Genomic DNA, 23405 nt, shown 5'->3' with positions numbered 1-23405 from the left:
CCCTGCCTGCCTGTAGCCCTGTTCTGCTCTGAGAGAGACTGCCTTCCCGCTCTGCAATCTGCCCCACCCCACCTAATGGCTCATCTGTTAGGACTTCCCTTTACCTACCCTAAGCAGAAAAGTTCTATGATAGGCCCTCAGGAGGATGTAGTCCTGAGGAGGTGGCTAGGGAGCGGCCAGGAAGTGCTTCTTGGGAAGGTGGCATCATTCTTGATTAGATTATTCATCCCAGGTCCTGAGAAATAGCTTTCGTGTAGCAGAGGAAGTGAACCAGCCATGCAGCCAGGTGCCAAGGAGCAGCCGGAGGTGGGGAGTGTGAGCCGACCCTGCCTTGCCCAGCTCTGCCCAGCCCTGTCCTTACTGCGCTCCTGTGGTTCCAGGCCCTAAAACTGCAGCCTGGAATGCCACAGTGTCTGTCCCATAGCAAACTGCTCTCTCCTGGCCTCCCCACTCTTTTTCAATCAGATATTATTCTATTTTTAACATAGGTGCTGAAAACAATGCCCTCATCCAAAGGACCTGCAAATGTTAAGCACTGTGAAAAAAAATCATACAAATCACATTGATCCCAAACCCAACCTATTCTTGTCTAACATTAAGGCCTCATATTCATTTGCTAATTACTTATTGTATTCACAATAATATTACTGTGTTGAATCCTGGCTGTGCCAGTAGTTGCATGGTTTTGGGCAACTCATCTAACCTCCCTGAGATTATTTCTTCAACTGTCAAGGAGGGATAGATGTACTTACTTCAAGGGCTGATGTGAAGACTGAGAGAGATAATGTACCTAAAACACATAATCTAGTACCTCAATCAATGACAGATGCTATTACTAACAATCATTTCATCTGGGAATGAGGTCCAATCAGGTAAATTAGGAAGGTTCCGTTCCTAAAGTACCTTTAGAGCTAGTTGAAGTGAAGGGGGATCTCCCATCTTGCAATAATTTTCTGGAGGCTGGGTGTGAAATCAGAAAATTTATCTGAAACTTGAAAATAAGCAAAAGAGGTTACCAGGGGCTTAGTGCTAGGTTGACTTTCTATTGTTTCAGCTACCTTACAGCTTTAGAGATCCAGTTCTTAACATGTAGGTTTTATCTGCTGAAGATGCAAATAATTTCTGTCCCTTAGAAAAGATAACCCAAAAGTTATCTTACAGTTTATGGCTCTGTTGGACATTGATCAGCTTTGTGTTTGACCTGGCAATCTATCCTAACGTTGCCTCTAAATACGTGGCTTCTCAAATGCTCTTCAATCAGTGTTAATTGGATAAAGTATTTGACACACATTTGTTTTATATTTACATGAGAATCATGATTTCACCTTTTTGAAAGCATCTGCTTATATGCAGTTTGTCCAGAGCTTGACTTCTTGGAAATATCAATTTTAAGGGAGGTCTGATCTGGGTTCCACGTTACGAGTGTTTTTCATGTTGGAACATGAACAGGATAAAAAAAGGGCAGAGGTAGGTAGAGATAGGAGCATTTGTACATTGATTGTAAGTTATAATTTTATCTCTCACTTCTTTCTTTGGTGCCAAAGGACTGTATTCATATTGTAATGATAGCAATTATCATGTATACCATAGTTAGATATTTATGTGTCTACCTCTTCATTAAATAGTGAGCTTTTCGAGGAAAGCAATTGTCTCATGCATCTTTGTATTCCCAGCCCCTAGCACAGAAGTCAGCACTTGGAAGCAAATAAACACCTAATTGAAATGAACAAAGCTGTCTAGGTCCTTGCTACTCCAAATGCAATTGTGGACCATAAGCACCCACATCAGCTGGGAGCAGTCAGAAGGCAGAATCATAGGCCCACTCCCGGCTCACTGAGTCGGGATTATCATTTCAGCAAGATCCTCAGGTGATTCTGCACACTGTTCTAGCCAATTGTCAGTTTGGGGGCAGTGGCTCTGCTATTAGGGAGAAATGAGATTTGAGTAAAGAAAGTTGTAAAGTGTCCCCAGTTTTACATCAATTCAGCTATGATTGCAAAATTGAGATCATTGCCTCCAGCATATTGTTGCTGAGATCAAAGTGGAATAGACTGTGCGTCTCACAGTAGAATACCAGTTGGTTGATAAAAGCTGTGACTTTTGGAGGCAGAGCCATTAAGTTTGGTTTGGCAGGAGGAGTGTTATGTTCTTTGAGTACAGCTCTACAACCAAAGGCCCCTCTGCCCTGCTCGATTCTAAGTTGAGCCCGTGAGCCTTTACTCACTAGGAGTGTCTGACTCAACTTCCGTTGGCTCCAAGCTCAAACCAAATGAAGCCTCAAGTTGTCCCTTTGTGGAATCATGAGGGTTTAATCATAAATGTGAAATCTCTATTTGTCACATCAGTGTTTAAGTTGTCAGGGATATTTGCCCAATATCCCTAAGGAAAGCCAAAGACAAAGGAAGAAAAACCAGCGGAAACTTTTGGGAGTGTCTCAGATATAACATCTTGACAAGGAGAGGTGGTTATTAATTGGCTGAAATAAGTGATACCTTGCAGATAAGAATATAGAGTTACAGAACCAGGGATCTTCCAAAATATCTGCAAAGAAATTTAAAAATTGAAGAATAATAAGAAAATGACTTTTTTTTCTTTTTGTCTGAGCATGCTTCATTTCTTCCTAATAAATCCGCAAGCCTATCTGTAAAAGAATGAGAGTTTTACTTACTCTCCCAACAAAGAGATTCAACAACTCAGCAACTCAGCAAGAATCAGGATAGCAGAGTCTGGAAGTTAGAGGAAGCCTAAATCATCTCATGCAGAGTCTGCAAGCCCAAATGCTTCCAGGGACCAAGAAGAGAAGCAAATGTGAGAAGCAGGCAGCTGGGTGATATTAGGGAACTAGGAAGTGAGTGCTTAGAAAAGTCATTCACATTCACATTTTTAAAACACCACTAGATGAGTGAAACAATCTGTAAGCATAATTAGGTGCATTTATTTATATTTCAAAAACCCAAGACCCAGGGAAGGAAAATTTTCTGCCTACGTTCATACAATTCTAACTTACCCATAGTAATGAATATTCCAACTGTTTCAACTCCTGTTTACACATTGAGGGGACATTTAGATTGTATTTGTATACACAACTCTGTGTGTGTGTCTGTGTGTGATAAACCAAACAGGTTCGATTCTTATAACTGGTTGGAAATTATCTAGTTGCTAACAACCAAATGCAGTAACTCTAAACCACACAGTGGTACAGTGAGAGAGTAAAAACAAATGAACAAAACCAGCCGTCTTTTCTATTCATCTGACCCATATTTTTACACGGCTATAAATAATTGCATTTAGGCTATAATTGTCTTGGATGTTTTTGAAATTGTAATAAAAATCTGTATGTTTTAAGAGAAAGATTCCTGAGTTTAAAATTTTAATTGGTTGATTACTTAAAAAAGGGTGTGTGTTCCTCAGAGGAGGTGATAATTGGTGGCTGGACCATGATCTTGGCCAGTTGCTCTTCCCTAGTCCAAGCCAGAATGCACCACCAGACTTCCCTCAAGCTTGAGTTTCGCAGAATATGCAGGGATTGCTGTTTCTAGCTTCCTGCTCAGTTATATCTGGAGGCTGTCTCCTGTCAGCTTTTTTCAAGCCATGTCAGGCATTAGGAATTGCTCTTCTGTAAGAAGGTGGAGAAAGAGGCAAGCAAGCCAGCCACTTAAGAGGCCATTTGAGTCTGCCTCATACAGTAGCACCTGCATTCAGTGGATACAAGAATCCTCTGTTTAGCATGGTTCTGTCTATACAATATGATTTTATTATTTCCCCTATGTCAGGTATTTTGTGTGAATTTTTAAAAATGTAATCCTCATAACAAATATATGTTAGTACAATTGACATCTTCATTTTACAGATGGGAAACTACGGTTTGTAGAGTTTAAATAACTTGCCTATGTGGTTGAGATTGGAACCCAAGCCTGTCTCTCTTCACAGTCCAAGTTTTTAGGCACTAAGCTGTACTCCCTATTCTAGGCCAAGCATCTAAAGGCAAGCTTGATTTACATGGTCTTTGTTTGTTTGTTTGCTTCTATATCTTCTATCAAATTGGCCGTTATCCATGGGTGAATCAAAACAGCATCTTTGACCAGGACTTTGACCTTCAAATGTGGAGGATGCTGACCTTTTTTTCTAGTTATTGGGGAGAGGCTGGGTGTGTTGTTCACCCAAGAACTGAGTGTTTAAAAAAGTTTTAAGAGCTCCACTGGTGAGCCAGTAGAAGTAGGTGTTTTGCAGTGCTGGTGTCTGAAAAGCAATTTTTCAAAAGGCAAATCCCATTGTTCTGTGGACTTCAGTTATAAAATCACAGCCACATTCCCACAGGCTAGAATGGAAAAGTCCAGTTCCTGAGTCACTGGGTTGAAAAGTTTTGGCAAGAATTGGCCAAGTGACCTGGCCTGGCCCAGGGAGGGCAGAACTCAGAAAGTTACACAATTTTCTCCTGACCCTGGAATCTCCTTTCCAGGGTAAACCCCATTCTTTTTCTTCCCCTTTCCCCTGCATTTTATTAAACTTGTAAAGGCCTCCAACTATACTTTAGTAACTGTCAGCACTGCTTCCTATGATTCCATCTACCCTATTTACAAAGTTGAATAATGGTGCAAGGGCTGCAATAGCACAGTTTCATGTAGGAATAATCATCGAATGCAGGTTTATTCTAAAGGGAAAATTCCAGATTCCAGACTCAATGCCTTGTTTTATGACTCCTAGTAATTTCAAATACCTGTATATCAAATCTGCCTGAAATATGTCTTTGAAGTAATGGAGAATTTAGAATGATGAATTAAAGTTTGCCATTTTATTAATTGCATTCTGAGGCCATTTTCCTAAATGCGAGATTTGGGGAATTAATTCTAAGCATGTTTTAGAGTTCCAGCCAATTCAAGAATAATCCAAGCAAAATAAAATAATGAAAACCCAAAGACTTTGATTATCTTTCAATTGGCCTATCATATCCTTATAATTCAATTTGAATGCTTTCACTCTCTTCCCCATCCCTTATCCCAGAACAACCAAATATACTTCTTTTTTAAAAAGCTAGGCAGTATACATTTTGTCCTTGTCTATTCTACCCGAGATGACAGTCATTATAATAAGGGGACCACATACAGAACTGAATCTCTCTGTTGTGGCTAAGGTCTGCAGCATAAAATTGAGAGGACTATTGTGCAGTGTACAAGGCACAGGTTTCAAAGCCAAGAGACCTGGCTCTGAGCTACCTCTTACTAGCATGTGCTCTTGGGGAACTGTTTGAAGGTCTGTGGGCCATTGTGTCCACATCCGTAAAGTGAAGACCACGGTGCCTGCTCATATGGTGATTATGTGGGTTGGGAACTGCTGGTACAAAGCAATTGCTCGATAATTACTAGTTTTAGGAGGATTTAAACAAATATAATGGTAATTCTCAAAGTTGAAGTGGGGGCACAATACAAGGAGACTCTTTTTTTTTTTTTTTTTTTTTTTTTTTTTTTTTTTTGAGATGGAGTTTCGCTCTTTCACCCAGGCTGGAGTGCAGTGGTGCAATCTCGGTTCACTGCAATCTCCACCTTCTGGTTTCAAGCGATCCTCCTGCCTCAGCCTCCCGCGTAGCTGGGATTACAGGCACCCGCCACCACGCCCGGCTAATTTTTGTATTTTTAGTAGAGATGGAGTTTCACCATGTTGGCCAGGCTGGTCTTGAACTCCTGACCTTGTGATCTGCCCGCCTCAGCCTCCCAAAGTGCTGGGATTACAGGCGTGAGCTGGCACGCCCTGCCCTACAGGGAGAATTTAAAGAGTATTATTTGAGCCCCTCAGTGGGCACTTTTGTACCCCCTCCTCCATTATCTCTGTCATGTATACAGGGTAACTTGGTCCTGGTTCCTTTCTCCCTTTCACCCTACTCCTAGGAGGTTCATATGGTGGGCTAGCTCAAGGCCATACATGATGGTGAAATAAAAGAGCTGAAGGGAATTTTGTTTAAATGGCAATACTTTATCAAACGCCAGAATAAATGTGTTCACACTCTCTAAGGCACACACCCACAGATTCTCTCATAATGATGCAAATGACTAAGAATCATGCTAACTCAATATGCTTTCTGAAATCAGAAAGAAGTTTTTATTTCCATTGCCAGTCTATGGGAAGTCAGCATTCTGGCACTTGAACCCCCTCATAAGGGCTTGATTCTGAGGGGTACAGGAAGTTGTGAGTCTGACCAGAGGCAAGACAAAGCTCTTTAGGTGTCAGAGTGGGAGCCAGCCAGGGCTGCTGAGCCTGCCTTGCCTCATCTTAGAATTGGCATGACCTCTTGTAGGGAGGGCAAATGGTGGTTACCGAGACAGGGTGGGCGGGGTGTTATAAACCAATGCCAAAAGTTTCTAAAACCCCAAACAGTTGTCAAATGAGAATGACGAGCACCGCAGAATGCCGCCACCTCTCCCACCCACACAGAGCACGGCTGCCATGTCCCTGCAGAGCTCCTGGCAGAGCAGCCAACAGCCGCTCTGCGCCTCTGGCATGGCAGGCAGTGAAGCGCTGTTCTCCCTTCTCTTTCTTAGTGGCTGGATGCTTCCCTAGGTGAACCATAACAACAGAGCGGGCTGATGAGAACAAATTAAAATTACAAGTGACGTCTCTACAGCTGAAGGCAACATAGCCACAGCCCATAGAGGAGATAGATGAAGAAGAAAATTTATTTCTTGGGCTCACTGTTGCATCTCCCCAATGACCAATGCTATCTGGGTTATGGGTTGAATGACCACACATTTAGTTAACTCTGATTGTGCCCTTTCAGTCTCAAAAAGTAATGATTTAGATAGTAAATTACATAATCACCTTAGTTATGGTCATAAGCCATGGGACTTATTGTACAGCGTATAAGGCACAGATTTCAAAGCCATCCTTTGCTAGCTGATGGGAAGATGCGAATAAAGTGGAAAAAGGCAGAACTTGGGTTTAGGAGCTAGGCAACTTTGTAGGTGAATAGCAATGAAATCAAAATTACATCCAAACAATGCAATGAGCTCGGATCCGTGGGTGTCAGCATCCATCTCCAGGAGGGGCTGACACGGTGGTGGAGAGGGGCTGGAGTGTGGGCAAATGGCAGCATCGTGGCCTCCAGGGATCCCCTGGGTTTGCAGCAGGACACCAGGCAATGGCTGGGGCTTGGGGAGCAGGGCCTCCCTTGGTGTGCAGAATGTGGCAGGAACCAGGCTGGGTTACAGCAAGGAACTAAGACAGATTCCAGATATACATACTGGGAAGTGCAGCAGGGGTCCACTGTGGGGAAAGCTGAAGTCCAGCGGGCTTGTGGGTCCAGCAAGCTCACTCCAGGTGCAGTCTGCTGTGCTCACGCCACACACTTACCTCTGTTATTGCGTTTAATCCTCACAGTAGCCTTGAAAAGTGGGTGTTATGTCCCTTAGAGAGGTTTGGCAGTCAAAGCTCAGAGTTTCAGTGGCCTGCTGAACATTACAGAGCCACGAAGTGGCAGAACCAGGACTATACCCTTAATCAGTCTGTATGTAAAATCTGTGCTCTTTTCTCTCCACTATACTGCCTGAAAGATAAGGACTTATTCGGGCTGGCAACTTGGAGAAGAGCATTGGTGCAGAGTAATCCGAAAGTGTGGTGTATTTGGGGTGGGGCCAGCGATGGGGTATGTCTGCAACAGAAGCAGCACATGGCAGAGACTGAGCAGGCAGGAGAGGGGCTGGACAGAAAGGGAGTGGAAACTGGGCTCTCACCTGGAGGCAACGGGAAGAAGCAGAAGAGTGACAGCATCCAATGTGGGTTTCAGAAGGATCAGGTTGGCAGCAGGGTGACAGGTGGGCTCTCAGGGAGGGGTGCGGATGCTGGAGAAGAGGAAACCCCTCAAGAGGCTAGTCCAGAGAAATCTTTCAAACGTGTAGCTAATACCAGCTGAGTCCCCAACTTTAAATGCATAAAGCTTCCCCATGGCCTTTGGGATGAAGTAGAAGCTCCCCAGCAAACCCTACAAGCCCCTTCATGACAGTCCTGCTGCCTCTCCAGCCACCTCTCCCAGAGCTTCCAGCCCACTCAGCCACCCATGGTTCTGTGAATGCTTGCTGTTTTCTTTGCTGACAGTGGCTTTCTCAGGTTTGGCAAACTTACTCTCAGGCTTCAAATTTCAGGTCAAATGTTCTCCCATGTGGGAAGCCTTTCCCTATTATCTGGCAGGGATTGACCCTGCCACCCCATACAGTCTTCAAACATGCCTTTACGAAAATGGCTTTCACCTCATTTTATCATGGCTCCCCTTCTTGTCTGTTCCTGAGCTTCTGGAGGGCAATGAGTATGTCTGGTTCATCTTTAATTCCCATTATTTAGCTTTGTACTTGGTGTATAAAAGATGCTTCATAACTGGAACCCTCTTCCCCAGCATTCATGGGGCTGGGAGAAAGACTAAAATTAGTCACAGCTTACCCCTGTTCCCCCTCTGCCTGACACCCCAGCTCCATCTAGAACCACAAGAAATTCTGCACACGTGCATATGGACTATCTGACCCCTCCATCCAGCCTCTGTCCCTCCCCGCTGCAAACAGGCACCTGTTGCCACTTTCAAGCCTACAGGCATGCACTCCAGCAATGCAGCATACACGTGGGGCATGGATCTGTGAGAGAGTCCCACGTCAGCCCTGGAAGCAGGCTCAGGCCATTTGGACAGGGAATCCACAGTTCTAGGTATGGAAACATGGCCTGGAATTGGGGTGTGTGGGCCCATGGTGGCAATGTCCTGTAGGTCCTATGGACTTTTTGACTTCTGGTTAGCAGTGTAACCAGAGAAAGGACAGAGCCAAGCCCTCCACAGTGTGGAGCACACATCACTCAGCTTTAAACGCTGTTTATTATGCTATAAAATATGTGAGACAGTGAAGATCCGAGATGAAATATTAAGGTGGGAGAAGCAGGGCTACTTTGAGAGAATACACTATTTAAGAGGATGCTACCACAATCCCTAGTGACCAGTGGCTGAGTTGAGAAAAAGAGAGAGACAGAGAGAGGGAGAGAGAGAGAGCGGCAGAGGGGGTGGGGGTAGGGAATTGAAGATCACTGCAGGCTCTGTTGGTGGGAAGAATGTATTGTATTATTAGCTCAGAAGGGAGGAACATGTGTGAGGGTGAATTCAGTATTAGACAAGATAAAATATTTAGGGAGAAATGTTCAATAGTTGGATATGCAGCATTCAGAGCCCAGGACAGGGGTTGAGGTTCGAAATAAGGATTTGGTAGCCTTTAAGCACACAGGTGATCTTTGAAATTACAGATGTGGCCAAATTGCCCAAGGAGACAGTGTAGAGTAGAAAGAGGCTGACAAAGGGAGCTACTGAACAGCTGACAAAAGGAGTCCATGAAGAACACTGAGGGGAAGCAGCCAGGGAGAGATATGGGAATCCAGTGCAGAGGGGGTGATGGAGGCTATTGGAGCCAGACAACAATTTCATAAAGGCAAAAGAAAATCACATTGCCAGTCACCAAGTCAAGTATGGGAAAGGCTGAAGAGTGTCATGGGATTTTAATAAATAGGAGGTTGCTGGTGACCTTCTTGAGAACAATTTCAGGGAGTGATGGCGGCTGAGGAAAGCCATGCTGTATCGAGGAGTAAGTGGAAGGCGAAGATGAGACAGGGTCCAGTTAGTTCCTCAAGAAGTTGGGATATGGAAAAAATAAACAAACAAACAAAAACCAGCCACGACTTGAGGATGACACAACTTAGGAATGGTTATTATGTTTCCTGGTTGTGTTTCTTTTTAATATGGGAGAGCCAGAGCATTTACATGTGGCGAGGGGAAAGAGATGAATGAGAAGGGAAAGTCAAAGATGCAGGAAATAGATGGAAACTCAGTGGAGCAAGGTTCCTGGTACAGATGGGGTTTCCCGGGGAGCAGATGAGGATTCTTGGGCAGGAGGTTTATCAGGCAGTTTATAAGGTTTGTAAGAAGGGAAGAAAGGAGGGTGGGGTGAAGGGAGCAGTGGGGCTATGATGCAGCCACAATGAAGGCCTCAGCCAAGTTCATGGGGAGCTCTGAAGCTGAGGCAGCCCTTGGGTTTACCCAGAGTTGGGGCCAGGGGCCCAGCCTTTCTAGCCCCACATCAGCCAGTCATTGGAGCTTTGCTGCCCTGGGAAGGGAGTGTGACCTGGGGCAAGGGGACTCTGCTCAGTCAAAGCACTCCCTAAGGACAGCTGGCAGCTGAGGGCCTCTGCCACAGCCAGGCTTCCAGCAGCTGAAGCCACAAATTCTCACATTTGGAAGGGGACTCCAGGCTGCAAATCTGCATCAGTCAAGTTTTAACCAGTAAAACCGCATCAGAAGGAGACAGATACTAAGAGATTTATTGCACAACATTGGTTCACCTGATTATGGGGACTGGATAGGCAATTCTGAAATCCATAGGGCAGGCTGTCAGAAAAGACAGACTTGAACTCTTGGGCACAGGCCAAAGTTGCTCTGCACAGGCAGAATTTCTTCATCAGGAAGCCTCAGTTCCACTCTGAAGGCCATTCAATGGAGAGAACCAGGCCCCCAGATAACCTGGAACAATCTCCCTTACTTAAAGTTAGCTTTAAAGCCTCAACTTCCATGGCTTCCTCGCCCATGTTTTGTCTTCAGGAGCAGGGGAAATGTTGCATTGCCTTTACACCCTCTCTTTCCAATCTTCCCAACTTCCCCATCTTCACCTGTCAGGGCTTCCTGGACTTCCCTCACCACTCCCTACCCCTCTCTCTGCCACTACCCATCACACACCTTGACTAGCCAGGACAGAGAGCCCTCCACTAAACCGCTGTCTCTACAACTCCAGCTCCACTTCCTTCTGCCCTCAGCCCACCCTCAGAGCTGAGTGGAGGCAAGACAGGAGGTGTAGAGCTGTGGGCTGGCCTCCATCCAGAGTCCCAGATGGCTGCCCCTCTGTGAGGATTCAGCTTCCACTGGAGCCTCACGAGGAGAAGAGCATTGTCACTTCTGGGGCAATGAAGAGCCTATCGAGTGTCTGTTTCAGACTTCAGTTTAAGAGGATTAAAATTTGTCAAATGCGATCTGCTGTAGGCTGTCATTTGGAGTATAAATAAGGTCACTGTATAGCAAAGCCTGTGTTGTTTAATCACAGAGTGTGAGACTCACCTATTTTGCTTCTTTTAGATCGGAAAGTAGGCCTCTGGTAATGCACAATGAAGAAGAAAGCGCCCCCTCAACCCTGAAAATCATTAAAATGGCAAGCAAGGCAGATTGTAAATGACTTAGTTACTTTGGGCAGTTTTCCAAGATCAAAGGTGAAACTGCTGGGATGCCAAACTCTTAAATGTCATCATCTTCATAAGCAACTTCCCATACAGATGATTATTCTGCATGTAGAAGCAAGTTTGCATCATACGTGCTATTACTGGCATAAACCTATTTTTGGCAGTTTAATGAAATCTGTCCCTTTCTCCCTCCCCATAACCCATTTCTTGACTCTTCCTCCATCTAAGAGAAACCCACCCAAGCCCAGAACATACAGAAAAGGAATCAGGCAAAATTAGCTCTGATGGATTAGGATCAAGATTTGAGAAGCAAAGATTAAAACCTAATCTTGGTCATCTCTGGCTTGTTCTTGGTTTTAAAACAATGACTCCTTAGAGAGCCAAGTTCCCCAGAGTGGCGGAGGAGTTTAATTTTTCTCCCTACCTTGGATTTTCCTCGAGTCACATATTAACGGGACTTCAAAACTCCTCTTTTAACACCTGAATTATCACAGGTATAATTTGAAAAGAACCAGTAGGATGAAACAAGTCAAGAATCTGGAGGTTAGGTGGGAAGAGAAAAAACATAAAGTTAATATCATTTTGATCACTTTGTTTTTTGAACGTGTGCTTTCGTCTACAAGTATTTTTTGCATAGAGTAATTATGATTTTTTTTTTCAATTAAAGTACAAGTTCAGCTACCTTGTTTTTTATCATCCCCTTCATCTCTCTTCCCCCATTTTTTGGAGATGAGTTCTGGGGTAGATAAAATATAAGATAAACACAGAATTTGAAAAGGTGATGGTTCTCTGTTTAACCTGCCAATTTGGCAGTGCTTGAAGTTAATGTGGATGGCTGTGTCAAGGGCACCAACACAGCTAGCAGCTTCTCTCCGGCAGCCTGCTCTGGAGGAGAAGCACGTGAAGGCTGGGCCTCCAAAGCACAAGCCGTAGAGGCCGGAGGTGGTGGCAAAGGGATCCATCTAATTCCAGTACAGACCACTGAGTCTAACACCTGCACAAAGAGGATGATCTCTGGGAACCATCGGTGCTACTGAAGCCAGGAACAAGTGGGCCAGAAAGCCTCCTCCTGCCAGAGCAGTCAGCTTAATGACTTAATTACACCCCTGCCTACACTGCTCTGCCTCCCAATCTAGGCTACTTAAAAGGGCTCAGCAGGGAGGTGCTCCGGCCTGGGGTGGCCAGAACGCTGCTCTGGCCACAGGCAAAGTGGAATCTAGAGGCACGTGCCACCCCTGCCTCTGCTCTGTCCAGCTGTGTGACCTGGAGTAGGTTCTGGATCCCCTCTGGGCCTAGTTTCCCCCAGTGAAACGGGCTGTTCTGAGGATAAATGAAATAATGCATGTACAGTGCCTCTCTCGATGCCATTCCTCTTCCTCTGTCGTGCTGTCCTCCAAAATGGTTCTGGGTTTTGCGGGGCCTGGAGACGGAAGACTATTCCAGGGACCATGGAGGAGAACATCACTGTAGAAAGACAGGCAAAGAGCAGGGAATGCCAACCCTCACATCCTACCACAGGCCCCAAACACAACTCATAATTATGCTCAGATAGTGTCTCCGTTCACTTGTGTTGCTGTAAAGGAATACCGGAGGCTGGGGAATTTATAAAGAAAAGAGGCTAATTGGCTCACGGTTCTGCAGGGTGCACAAAAAGCATGGCACCAGCACCTGTTTTTGGTGAAGGCCTCAGGCTGCTTCCACTCATGGGGGAAGGGGAAGGGGAGCCAGCGTGTACAGAGATCACGGGGTGAGACAGGAAGCCAGAGACAGGGGAAGGTGCCAGGATTTTTCTAACAACCAGCTCTAGCTAGGATCTAATAGAGCCGAGAACTCACTCACCTCCAAGGGAGGGCATTAATCTCCTCATGAGGGATCTGCCTTCCTGACCCAAATGCCCTCCTTTTGCCCCGCCTCTCACATTGGGGATCAAATTTCAATATGTGGTGTGGAGAGGTCAAGTATCGAAACCACAGCAAACAGTCTTAATCTATGTTCTTTTACATATTCGAGGAACAACCCCGCTGTTAAAAACCCATCTGCAGAAGTGTGTCAGAGTCAACATAGCCAAAAGAGGGCTGGGAAATGCAGTTTTCCTGGGATATTCAGTTTTTCAAAAATATTTCAGAACTTTTACTCTTGGAATTGTTTCCCGAACTGGTTTACCGGCCACTTAAAAACAATAATCATACTTTAATTTTAGCCCCAAACAGTATTACCCTATTGAGTTATTCATCTTGACAATAAATGACTTTTAAAAAATGCTGATAATGTATTTTTCCAAAGAAGAAGATTTGCCAGTGCTGAGGAAATTCTAAACACAGTCATCAAGTTCTGAAGGAAATTCCCAAAGAAGAATTTTGACGATTTCAGGTGATGGTAGCAGTGTCCCAGAGAGGGGAAAGCATGGCACTGTGGGAGCACAGGGCCAGGCGCACCAGGGTTTTCAGCCCTTGGACCTGTTACTTGTCTGGGCATCAGCCTCAGAATAATAATAGCCCTGAGCTTCAGGTTAAGGTAAGGATTCAATAAAGTCATGTATATAGAAGACACAGCACACAAAACATGTGTACAATCCATTTTTCCTTTTCTTACCGATGCTTTAAATACAACTGCACTCAATTAGATGTATGAAAATAATATTAAAAATTATAATAGCTAATGTTATTGAGTAATGACTGCATGCTGGGTCCTACCTTAAGTGCTTTATGTGTATCAACCCAGGTAGTCCTCACAACATCCTGTGTGGTAGGTACTATTATTATCCTATTTTGTAGATGTGGAAACTGAGGGACTGAGAGGTTGGGGAATGTGTCAAAGGTCATACAGCAAGCAAACTGCAGAGTCAGGATTTCCAAACCTGGGAGTCTAGGTCCGCTACTGGCACAACATTTTACATATTGCCCTTGTTAGGCATTAGTCATTACTTCATTATTACACTTTATGCATTCCTCAGGGGTGTGTGGATGGGAGTGGGAGTGTGTGTGTGCGTGCATGCATGCACACATGATATGGAAAAGAGAATCCAAGCAGGTGAGGTGGACGTTCAGGCTGGATGAGAGCTCCTCTTGATGCCTGTGCTCTGATTACACCAACCAATCTTAACACGGAAGGGTTTTTCCTTAAGAACCTTCTTGGATGCAAACAAAGCCAAGAGCCACAGCAGAAGATTATCGGCTGCCCCTCACCAGCAGCTTGAGCTGCAATCACTCCTAAGTATCACTTAGGACCGAAGAACATAGTTTTTGAACTAACCTAGTTGTAGGTAGTTGTTCTTTTTAGTATGCTATCATTTCATACGAGTTGTCTCATATCATCCCATTTTACTGATGATGATTTGAAGGGAGAATCACTTGCTGAAGATCACCCAGATAACAGCTAGGGAAAGCTATTGAATCAGTTTCCTTTCTACCATATTGCACAATCCCTTTCCTTTTTGGAGGAGAGAAGTTGTCACCTAATTTCTGACCCCCTAGTTTTGTTTTCACTTTCACCCTCTTCCTGGAGGCCACATTGACACCTAGAAAGGTGGAGAATGTGATGCAGAGAGCTGCATGGCGTGAAAGAGAAAGGTGGAGGAGCAGCAGGGCCCTGGGACTGGATGGCTGTTATGGGTGGAGGCCCTGGCTGCTGGCCTTCTATATCGCATAACCAGCCAAGTGACCCATTTTTTTCCAGCTCTGCCCACACAGCATTCACTGTTAATCCTGAGTGGCCATTGGCTGACTGCAGCAGCGGAGCTCCCAAATGCCCTGTGCAGCAGTGACCTGGACACAGCATAGGAAAAGCACTCAACTCTTGGCTCTGCATAGGCCTTTACCCCGGCGTGGCTTAGCACTGCCCTTCCCCAGGGACAGAAGTGACCACACAATGCAGAAGAGTGATGATGGATTTCCCAGAACTCCAGGCTCATTCTCTTTCCCTCTGACTCCGGGTCAAAACCTATACCCATTACCATGTTCATGCCATTGCTTCTGATTCTTCAGACTTTATATCTGTCATATATATATATATATATATATATATATATATTTTTTTTTTTTTTTTTTTTTTTTAATTACACATGGCTCAGTCCTGAGCACCGTGCATCCTGTTGGGCAATCAAGGAGCTTGCCTTCGTGCAAATAAGCTTGGAAAATGAAGCTGGGTGGATGTGTGGAAATATTCTAGGTGCAAACAGGGCTTGTTTACATAAATTTTGCCCCAGAAAAACATCTGTTGGAAAAGCAATGGCTTGGAGCTGTAACATATAAATACACTTTCTCTAACTCTGTTGATTATGTTCAGCATAATGTTAGTATCTTTTAATTAAGCAGTCTTATTTATTACATTATTATATGTTATCTTATTTTTAAATAATCGCATCTGTTTATCTTGTCTCCTTAGCTAGACTGTAAACTCCTTTGGGGGTATTAAAAAAGTCTTTCTTTCTCTTGTGTTTCTCAATAATCCATGACATAACAATATAGACAATTGTCATTCTTTTTGACCACTCATCATCTGAAACTTTAGGAAATCCTCTTATGAGACAGGGCCCAGCTCCTCCTGCAGAAGCTGAAATTCCAGACACTGGACTTCCCAGTCTCCCTTGCCACTAGATATGGACATGTGATCAAGATTCCACCAATCAGATGGTCTTTGAATCTGCTAGTGACATAAAAAAAGGAACATGCTGAATCTATTCTGGCAGATTTAAGACACAATGGCAGCTACATCCAGTTCCCAGAGGCAGCAGGGCCAGTGGTTCTAGCATCGGCATCCAAGAACACTTGCTGATGGTGCAGATGGTGTGAGCTGCAGTATCCAGGCGCAGTATGGCTGCTATGGTGTCCTCAATGAATGAATCCTGCAGGGAATTTATAGTGTTGTTCCTGGCTGCACAGTCTTCAAGCCTTTTTCTCTGGATACTGCAGGAATTCTTTGAGTTTCCCAGTGTCCTTTCAATAAATTCTTCCTCCTAAATTGAGTAGAGCCTATTTCTGTTGCTTGCAACAAAGCATCCCAAAAGATACAATGTTAAATGACTAATTAAGAACTTCTGACACTTCTCCTCATCTTTATGAAATTTCAGAAGCCCCTCCCCCAAAGAATATGTATGCAAATAGGGAGGCAGAAACAGACCCAGACTATTTAGGGAACAAGGAATAGGAGAGTTTTGTTGAAGCAGAAAGTTCATATAGAAGAATAATGGGAAATGAGGCTTCCAAACTAGATTGTAGATATTGTGGAGGACCTTAAAAAGCCGGACTAAAGAATTTGGGGTTAGCCGACAGGATTGGGGAAATGTGTACAAAATTGGAGAATTTGGAGTTGTGGCTATGACCAGTCACTTCAGAGTGTCTTTAGCACAATATTCCCCCCAAACGGTGGGTAGAACCTGCATATACAGAATATTAACATGGAATAAGGGATTGGAAGTCATATATGTTTGGGAAATAGTGGCTTGATTGAGATTCAAACAATTTCTCTATCCTGATGAACAAAGTGAATTTCCCAGAGGACGCATTCAGTAAGCAACACTTCTCTAACTTATTGGACCCTGGAATTTATACTCTTTCAGCACAGGGGCCCAAGAGGCCCAAGAAGCCATCCTGGGAAAGGCTGTTTTTTCCTTGGTGACTGCTGGTTAAGAGAACAAAAGGGATGCAAAATGAGCAAGGGGGGCAGGGAAAGGTTCAGAACTTGAAGAGGCCTTAAAAGAGTAGATGCGCTGAGACACAGGCAGTTAGGAGAAGGGGCAACTGGAGGAAAGAAGTTTGAAGGAGAGAAGACAAGTTACCCAAGACCCTCTTAATTTTACAGAGAATCAGCCTGGTTTCCAGCTCCTGGCTTAATTTTAACAATTCAGCCTAATGCTTTGTCAGCCTCATGTGAGTATGTCAGATACCTAGGGATTCTCTCAGAGACACTCTTGGGGCATGAAAAATGGAGATAATAGACCAGGCCTCTGCCTTGAGCCACGAGGCAGCTTCCAGGGAATAAAGGCAAGGGGACAAAGTTAAACTAGAACGTAACCTGTGCCATCGAGCAAACTTTCTTACACCCTGGTCACTCCCCAAAACTACCTGAAGCTTCCATGAAATGCTTCCACCAACTGCCTGCTATTGCCAAGGTTTGCAGGATCTAGGCATATTTGAACAAAGTTAAAATGACGATTGCAAAGACCACAACAGTTAGGAAAGCTTTTTGTTGTAAGAAACAGAATACTTGACTAACTGAGGCTTATACCCTAAGGACATTTCTTATTTGCGAAACAAAAAGTCCAGAGGTGGGAGGTCCTGGGGTTGGTCTAAACACTTTCTAACATTTACATCTGCCATCCTTAGTATCTTGGCGTTTGGTCTGCACACCTATCTCCTCATGACTGCGATATGGCTGCTGAAACTCCAGGCATGATGGCATGATGACCCAATTCAAGGCACAAAGAAAAGAAAAGAAGAGTGATTTCAGCACCTCTCCTTTTATGTCTGTCCCTTTTATCTGGAAAAAAAAATCCTTCTCTAAAGTCTCTCAGTAGACGTCTCTTCCTGTTTCCTTGGCCTTTTAGTACGTGAGTACTCCTGGCACCAGGGTGTGTAGAAACACTGGGGTTTTTGTTTTAATCTATAATGGAAGACAAGCAAGGGAGCAGGGGAGTTAGAAATGGCTGCCTGATCAGCCAAATAATAACAGTCACTATGAAGGCTACGTAGAAAACAATTATAACAAAAAAGCCCACGGTAAGCCACTAAGTAAATAAAAAGCAGGATTAAACCATTGTATATGCACTACGGTTACAATCAAGCAATAGTACAGTACAGATGAATGAAGGGAAAAGACTAGAAGAAATTAGTTTAAAAAAACACATAAAATTTTACCCTTCTAAAAATGTTGATGGAAAGAGGCCAGAGGCCCCATGCAGGGGAATTAATCCTGATTTCATGATCAATCCAATGGCTTACTTGAGTGAACTTTGAGTAAGTCAGCCCAAATGCAGAGCGTGTGAGCTGCAGGAATACAACTGCAAGAGCTGATCATTGCTGCTTGTGGCTACTTCCTGACCTCATGCTGAGCCCCTCTTTTGGCTTTTATGTAACTGTTCCCATGCACTGTATGACCTCAAGGTGAACACCCGGTCATAGCAACTGTCTCAGGGGTGTGCAGTGGTCAGCTTCAATACAGGAAGAAGTTTGACAAGTCTCTGAGCATTATTTTTTTATTAGTCTAATAGTACAAAACTTGGAAACACAAACAGATTGGACCAGACAACCAGAGAAGGGGTGCCAACCTTTTCTCAGTTAGCAAAATATGTGAGAAAAAAAAAAAAGAAAAACGCATATTACCCATGGTAGTAATTTGTCAATATACTATTTTAACTGGTCACTTTTTCGGGATTTATTTTGGATGGCCAAAGTTATCCTTAAGAAACAACTGGATAGTAGCCTGGACAATTCAAGGCCCAGTGGTGCCCGGATACTTAAAAAGAAGGGGGAGAGTGTCAGAGAATCTCAAAAGGGAAATGACCTTTCGCCCAGCGCCATGTCCTTGCCCTGAAATCCTGCTTGGAGCAAGACCCAGGACTGAACACACTTCCAGATGTAGCTGACCTGCTAAGACAAGTGTGGGACTAAGACACTAAACGATGCATTAGAGGACATCTAATTTCAGAAAGTCTTTAGACAAGGACTTCTAGCACATTATTATGGCTTAACTGGATGGCATCCCAATTGAGGAGAGAAAGTTGTTCAAGTTAGGAGATCAGGGCCACATTCTGATGTTGCCAACTGTATGACCTGAACATGGCTGAATCTCAGATTCATTAACCAACCACATATAGGATGTGTAATGCACACCTCACAGGCTGGTCTTAAGTATGAAGTTTGATTGCTGAGAAGAGTGAGAAGAGGATGATTACTACCTCAGTTTACTTAGCTGTAAAATGAGGATAATAATGTTATAATACTTGGATTAGAAGGTTGCTATGAGGACCACATGAGTTAATACGTGAAAAGTGCTTAGAATAGGGAAAGAATGTAAGTAGCCAGAATGTAAATACATAGAATGTAAGTACTCAGAAATGTTAGCTGTCATTCTTCTTCCTTTATTTCTATCATCATGTATTAACTTATAACTATTTTTTCTTAAGCAGGAAACAAGTTTATCTAACAATCTTTCCTATTATTCCCTCCAAATCTTAAAATCTAAAACCCAACTTTCAAAACAACATTTTTTTCTATTTAATTGTTTAGGTTTACATTGGTCTAGTAGCAGGTTGCTTGATCCTTATAAACCCATTTGTTAAGTCTTTCTCAGAACATACATTTGGAAAACTATTACATGAAAACATAAACCTTTTTCCCCCACTGCAACTATACATCTATTTTTTCATAATTACTCAAACCTGGAATTAGGTATCCAGTTTCAATAGTCTAGTATATTTTAATCCTGAGGACAGATTTTGATCCGTCCCTGTATAAACACTAGCACCTGCTGGTTATAACTACACCCTCTGTGGACTCTCCAGAACTACCTCTGTAAGTGAATCACTGAAAGCGTGCTCTACTGCCCTTGTGTCTCTGTTGAGCTTGTGTTTCTAACCAGTCTTTATCTATTACTGAGTTTTCTTTTATCTTCACTTTTTTTGTTTGTGATTTAGTCAAGACCAAAGGTCACTATCTCTATTCTAGGTATCAGAAAATAAGTGACAGAGAAGTGGAGGCCTTAAGTGACTCGCCCAAGGTGCCACGTGTTGGTTCAGTAGTGGAGTTTGGACTCAAGCTGATCCTAGGGGTGGGTCCTCTGAAGTATACCAGTCAATCAGAAGGGACTCCTCTGTGAGTTTTGTTCTTTAAGTTTTAGGAAGTAAGGGCCAGGCATGGTGGCTCAAGCCTGTAATCCCAGTACTTTAGGAGGCCGAGGCAGGTGGATCACGAGGTCAGGAGTTTGAGACCAGCCTGACCAATATGGTGAAACCCCGTCTCTACTAAAAGTACAAAAAAAAATAAATTAGCCGGGCACGGTGGTGCGTGCCTGTAATCCCAGCTACTCAGGAGGCTGAGGCAGGAGAATCGCTTGACCTCAGGAGGTGGAGGTTGCAGTGAGCCCAGATCACGCCATTGCACTCCAGCCTGGGTGACAGAGCGAGACTCCGTCTAAAAAAAAAAAAAAAAGAATTTTAGGAAGTAAGGCTACAGTCTGGGTTGGAGCTGGTCCAAGTAAAGGGTCAAACTGTCTTGAAACAGGAGGTCACAGGCCATTCACACTTGGCTCACAGTGTAACACTACAGACTTTCAGAAGTGTAGAAGAGCTGTTCGGATAAAAATCTTGGAAGGAACGACACATGATGTATTAGAAGATTCCTCAGTATTTGACATATGTGAGTTTCATTTGCAATGATTTGGCAACCGCCATTAATTTTCTTTCCCATCAGTAAATGGTAACCTCATAGGGATGGCATTTTTCTTTGCTGCTGCTAGGAAAGGCCAAGGTCACATTCCAGAGAAGGATGCTTGCCTTGCAAAGCATGCCATTCTTGAGGCAAGATAAAGAGATAGTTAATATTTGAAGACATTGTCAACTTCATTGACAACCAACAAACTTACCTAACTTTTATTGTTGCTGTAACTTGTCCCCTTTCCCAGAAAAGTGTGATAAGAAGAGGAGTAAGACTGCTCAGACTAATGAAGGAACAATGGTTTGATGGAATTCAATTTAGTTTTTCACAACTACTGTTTGTATTCTGGGGCTGTGCGAGTTTTATATGGCATCTATTGAGTGTCTATTTTTGAAATGCAGTGTGATTTATTCAAATTTTGGGCATTCTTTCTGCCCGACAATGCTGGGGGGTAAGGGAGATGGCAAAAAAGAATCAGGAAGGATGTCACTTGTGGTTCCTTCTAGTTTTGCTCGCACTGCTTAAGTTAAGAAATCCTTGCTTAAGTCAAGGAATCCTTGACTTTTAGAGCCAAATGGAAGTTGAAGTGCTATAACCCAACTCACTCCATTCTTTATCCAGTTCAGAAACTAATTGCACCACAACCCTAACAGATAGCTCTACAACTCTGCTTGTTGTCTCCAGTGACAGGGAGATGAATATTACAAGTGACTATCAATTCAATTATTGGAACCATCCTACTGTAAAAAAAAAGTTATTTTCTTTTTTTGACCCAAGTTGACTCTTTGCAATATCCCCCCATTAACTCTAGTGCTGCCCCTAGAGTGAGAGAGAGCAGTATAGCAGAATGACAATGATCCCAGCTCTGGAGCCAGATGGCCTGAGTTCAAATCCAAGTTCTTCCACTTCTTTGCTGGGCGCCTGTGCCTCATTGTCCCCACCAGAAAAATGTTAATTCTATTGGTGCCTACTTGATAGGGTGGTCATGAGGAAGAAATGGGTTTATATGTGTAAAGAATTTAAACAATGTATGGGACTTGGTAGGCACACAATTAATGCTAGCTATTGGCAACATTATTTCATCTCCTCATATACCTTTTTTTTTTTTTTTGAGACGGAGTCTCGCTCTGTCGCCAGGCTGGAGGCTGGAGTGCAGTGGCGCGATTCGGTTCACTGCAATCTCTGCCTCCTGGGTTCAAGCAATTCTCCTGCCTCAGCCTCCCAAGTAGCTGAGACTATAGGCACATGCCACCACACCCAGCTAATTTTTGTATTTTTAGTAGAGACAGGGTTTCGCCATGTTGGCCAGGATGGTCTCAATTTCTTGACCTCATGATCCACCTGCCTCAGCCTCCCAAAGTCATATACCCTTTCTTTAAAAAAAAAAAAAAAATGCTATTTGAGGCACTGCACTGAGTGTATTCTGAAGCTCTGTTCAGTGAATGCCATGATTGGTAAGTAATGTCTGCCATTGGTAGAAGATAAAATGATGTCACATATGTCACATACTTGCCATCTGTCATCCAATCCTGTTTTCTCATGACAGTTTTAAAAATATTAAATAAAATAGGAAAATTTCCTGTCTCAGCCTCTTCTCATCCAGGCTAAAGTACCTAGTAGAAATACTGAAGTCTGTAAATTCTGGTTGATATCAAAAGATGACCCCTCAAGGCATTCTTGAAGTGGGCTTAAAATTAGAGCAAGAAAGAGCATTTTATTTTTTCTTTTATTAAATACCTCTGAATACCCAAGAGTGCCATAATTATTTGGAATCTCTCTAAAAACACTGATTTTTCACAACTTAATAATGAAATTAGTTTTCTCCTACCACCCATTGCACACACATTGCTGTTGGCGTGTAGTGTGTTGCTGTGGAGAGAACATTAGATGGGGAGTTAGGGAGTGTTAGGGCCTGAATTATGTCTCACCAAATTTCATATGTTGAAGCCCTAACCCCTAGTTGGACTCTATTTAGAGACAGGGTCTTTAAGGAGGTAATTAAGCTTGAATGAGGTGATAAGGATGGCACTCTTCTTCAAGAGAACTGAATTCCTTATCGAAGGGGAAGAAGCCTCATGAGGGCATGCATGCAGAGGAAAGACCAGGCGAGAACACAGCAATAAGGTGGGCATTTGCAAGCCAAGGAGAAAGCCTCACCAGAAACCAGCCCTACTGACACCTTGATCTTGGACTTCTAGCCTCCATAACTATGTGAAAAGTAATCTCTTGTGTAAGCTGCCTACTCTGTGGTATTTTGCTGTGGCAGCCCTAGCAGACTAATAATAAGATGAGATCTAGAGCTCATTTTGCCACCAACAAAGTATGTGACCTTCAAGTATTCAAGCTTTCCAAATTTCAATACTGAAAAGTGTTTTATCCCTTGAAAATTAATATCATATGCTTCATCTGGGCTCCTGCCTTGAGGTGGGTGGTGTGCTTGGGATGGTGGGAAAATAAAAGTTTTGTAGCAGATTATCTTGTAGCCTCAATTGTGAATCCTGTGCAGCTCCTCCAGCCTAGAAACAGTCCAGGGGAAAAATATATCCTTGACCCTTGAATCCACAACTTCAGTCCTTTCCACATTAAACAAGCCATCTCACTTTCTTCCATGGAATTAGGAGATCTTGACTTCATCACAAAAACTCTGCCCAGACTCCTCATTTTTCCTCTTGCCCCATACCAATCCCCAAAAGAATCTAATTTTCTAAAACAAGGAGAGAAGGATATGAAAGAGAAGCAAAGACAGATACCTTTTTCCTAAAGACCCTGATCTTAACTTGTTTAAAGTTTGTCCAAAAA

This window comes from Nomascus leucogenys, chromosome 18 (genome assembly GCF_006542625.1).
Source record: "Nomascus leucogenys isolate Asia chromosome 18, Asia_NLE_v1, whole genome shotgun sequence".
NCBI classification, from domain to species: domain Eukaryota; kingdom Metazoa; phylum Chordata; class Mammalia; order Primates; family Hylobatidae; genus Nomascus; species Nomascus leucogenys.
Note: the sequence above shows the minus strand (reverse complement) of the source record.